Below are 4,403 nucleotides of genomic sequence, written 5' to 3'. Positions count from 1 at the left end.
ATTTAGTACTATTTGATTTGGTTCATCATTTCTTTTGTAGCTGCACACGAAGGTGATGCATTGTAAAGATATGGGAGGTTATCAGAACTGTGTAAGAAAACAATCAATAGCTTGATAATCTCTGATGCCCATTGATCCTTCTTAGGTAGCTAAATGTTTATTTTCGCGCTGATATGCGTTGTATCCCACTGAATGAGACATTGGCTACTGTTTAGGAGATATTATTCAATGCAAGATATGTGTCTCGACAAATAATTTTGGAAATTAGGTGAAAATTGGATATTAATGTCTCGCGTTTACTAACATGTTTCATGAGGTCAGAAATTTGTGACATTAATTTGATAATCACATTGTACAACAAGAATTTTTTACTTTGTCAAATACGTGTATAGAGAAAGTTTAGTAATCGTCGAAAAATTCGGGATTTTGGCGAATCTTCACGTTTTAGACCTTTCTGAGTTAAAAAAATACATTTTAAAAAAATGCCCGTCTATCTGTCTGTGACAAAGATAACTCATAAACACTTTGAGCTAAAGGGATGAAAGATTTCTATCAAATTTTGAGTAAAATCTGTTCAGAAGAAGTCCGTTTGTCCGGCTGTTCGAATATAAGTTAATACAATAATTTCAAAACAAAGAGAGCTAGATAGATAAAAATCTGTACAAATATTAAATCTCTATAGTCTAGTAACCTGTCAAGGTTCAACCAAATCCAACAGGGGATTCAGTGTACAGATTTAACATCTATATTGCAGAATCCTGTCAAATTTTGAGCCAAATACAACAACGGGTCATTGTCTGTCAGTCTTTATTTTCAAGCACATGTAAATGGGATAGTTCAAAAATGCAATGACTTAAACATATCAATTTTGGTATGGGATTTTGCGACTCCAAGTGCAGTTTTGTGTCAGTATTTTGTTTCAAGCGGTTGAGATAAACGTGTCTAAAATATATTCGATTTTCGAATACTATTAATTCATGCCAGTGATTAATCACCAAATAACTCGACAAGGTTGACATGACAAATTCAGTAAAAAGGCTAAATTCTCACCAAAAGTTGATATTTCGGAACTATTGTGCCACGCAAGGCTTCGTCTGGCATGACATGTTTATTAGGGAGTATACGATCAAGTTTGGAGGAGACAACACTGGCTAATTGAATTCTGCAATATACGAAGTATACTAAAGAAAAGTATCGTAATCGTAAAATACTACTACTAATAATAATCTTTATTTCGAGATTTTGATGAATTTCTGTGCTTTAGAGCTTTCTGAAACAAAAAAAAAAAAAAAAAAAAAACAAACAAAAAAAAAAAAAAAAAAAGGAATTATATTCGTCTAATTTAAGGTAGAATTTATTTGTCAAGATTAACAACAGAATTGTAGATTTTTATCAAATTTTAGACGAACTCCATCTTAAAAATGATGCCAGTCCATTGCCATATTAAATCTCCTAGGGCTCTGTAGGCAATGTCAGATTCGAGACAACGTTTTTCCTCCCTAATTATCAAAACGAAATGTTTTTTTTTGGATTTGTAATTTAATTTTTATTAGAAATTTTAAGTTGTAAATTCTGAGACCGAAATAGCAAAGTATTAATTTGCTGATTACTTTTAAAAAGTTGATTTCAGTATAATGAACATAAAAGAAAATATACATTTAAAATTTAAAAGGAATTTTATTTAAATTGTATAAAATGACAGAAATCTTTTTTATCTTAATTTAAATAATATTTAATTGTAGGAATGAATATTTTTTAAATTTTAAAACACTATATAATTTTAAAATTATGAAATAACATCATATGAAACTCGTAAATTGTAATTAATAGGGAGTGTTATTAGAATAATAGTCTAAAATTTAAATAATTTTCAGTATGAAGAAGTTCGACTGTGCGCTCTTTATAATTACACGAATGCACAAAATTAAATAATAATGAAAGTACCATTAAATATCGCAAGAGTTCGGGGCACTAAAGTTGTGAGTTCCTTCGAAATTGTTACCTTTACCTATTTAATAATCCACTCTTGTATCTGTCTATTCTTTTGGGCCATGCCGAGAGAGTAGTGAAATTAGCTCTTGCCAAGGATGCAGGCTGAGAGATCACATAAAAATAGAAGTAAAATGTTTAATGAATTAGTATGATTTACTATAAAAAAATCAAGAATAATCTTTCTGTGGCCGATTAAACATTACTGGTAAATCAAAATTTTTTAAGAATATATTGTTACAAACTTGTAATTTGCTTCCCATCACGGCTAGTATCACCGTAAGAAAGACCCTTTGTAAGATCTGTCCTGTGCGTCAATGACCTGTGAGCTTGGCGACCATTTGGCGACTTGGCGACGAATTTGGCGAGTTTGGCGACTAAATGGATACTACTGGAAAGTTCGAGAACTTTCACGATCCATCCACTAAGACCCGAGATACAGCCAGGTACGCCCTGATTGGTCTGAAGATTCCAGCCCCGCCTCCCGGAACTATAAAAGACGAGCAATCTGACGCTGCGAAGAAGTCGTGTGTATCAAAAGAAGTGTGTGTATCGGCGGAAGTTGTGCGTGTGTGAGAGTGGTCGGAGTCGCCGACAGGTAAAGAAACTGGAGGATTAGACAGCAAGCAAGCTGCTGAACTATTAGAGATTAAATGCGCTGCGTCATTACGATTAATTTGCGATATTTGTTGTAGAAGAAAAAATTTTGTAACAATATACATAACTTATAATTTGTTTATTACAGTGTTGCATTTCATTTATCGTATATAGTATTTTTCATCAATATTGTTCAAGCATTATTTATACAGAATGCGTCATTTTTATTGATGACGACGTCGTGTCCGCATTACAACGGAAAGAGAATGCAGTAGCTTCCGAGGGTGAAGACTCCTGAGCATCCGAGGACAAAAGATTGAGTTCTAGCTTATATGAAGATGACACTCACACACTCGCTTGCAGTACCCATTTTTGAAGAGGGGCACTTTCACGCACCACACAGATAGAACACAGGGTGAAGAACAGCCATGCCAGAACCAGGACTCGAAACCGGAAGGCCCAGATCACGGGGAAGACGCTCTACCGCAGCATCGTTTTTATTCAATCTACTTGAAAAGAAAATTTTCGCAGCCTGTGTAGAAAAAAAAAAAAAATGCTGAAAAGTGGTTATTCCAGGAAGATCAAAAAGGGGATAAGAAATTAATAAAAATATAGTATATAGAGTGTGGGGTAGGGAAGCCGTAGCAACTTTGCCAGAAGGGCAGATCGCTTCGATATGACTTTGTCATAATTTAAAACAAATTCGATTTTAATTTTGATTTTAAATTAAAAAAGCATTCAATAATTTGCATCATATTTTCACAGTCAATTCGTAATCAGTTTAATTAATTTTGAGGATGTAAATGCTACACAAAAAGTTATCTGATTTTTAAGATAATTGACTTTTCAGATAGCTTTTGATTTTTCATCTGAAATACGAGTATAATCTTAAAGAAAATAAATAAAACCACTAATCAATTGGTTATTAGTGGTATTATATTAGTATTATTTAATAAGTACGCGCTTATCAATGATAAAATTAATTTAGGCATTTGATTTTTTAAAAAAGATCGATTTCCACCCGCTCATTTTCCTCTTTTCTGGTAACATATCTAAGCATTTTTTACGTACCTGTTTTGGATAGTGTCAATTAAACAACTTTAACCAATAAAATCGAAACTTTACTAAACAATTTTGATTGTTACAGCTTAAGTATTATTAATGTAGATTCGTTTAAGAGCAATAAAAAGTTTCAAAGACCATGCTGATATATTACAGCAAAATATTAAAAAATAATTAAATTTAAAATTAAAAAATAATAATAAAAACGAGAAAAATTATACCTTTATTTTATATTAAGTACAAATTATAAATTTCTTACATTTTGCGAATTTAAGAATGCGTAAAATTAATATATATATATATAGTCATCATTTGAAGTGTTAATTATTTGTAATATTAAACATAGCATTTTAAATCGTATTAAATTAATTGAAAATTTTTTCATGAATGTTTTGACAAGCGAAATAAGTTCGAAGTTTTTCAATAAAGCCCATTGCGTCTTTAAAGAAAGAGGGTATCTGCATCTTCTTCATCTTTGCTTAAATTAGTATGAGATGATGCATTTTCTATTAATTCTTTCTATTAATAGCCCCATAGTCATGATAATAGTGTTACAGTTCATATTCTTTTTAAAAGTAGACCTCTGCTCACAAATGACTCTAAACCTTCTTCGATACCGAAAACCACATATAATTAAAATTTTGCATTTTATATCGAAGTACTTTACAGTTACAATAATTGCGAATGAATCGAGATAGTGATGGAATGATTTATAAATTAGATAAACGATGCTTTATTGAATGCAGGAATATTTT

This window comes from Argiope bruennichi, chromosome 1 (assembly GCF_947563725.1).
Source record: "Argiope bruennichi chromosome 1, qqArgBrue1.1, whole genome shotgun sequence".
Classification (NCBI taxonomy): Eukaryota; Metazoa; Arthropoda; class Arachnida; order Araneae; family Araneidae; genus Argiope; species Argiope bruennichi.
The sequence above is the reverse complement of the archived record's forward strand: the minus strand, read 5'-3'. Positions refer to the sequence as shown.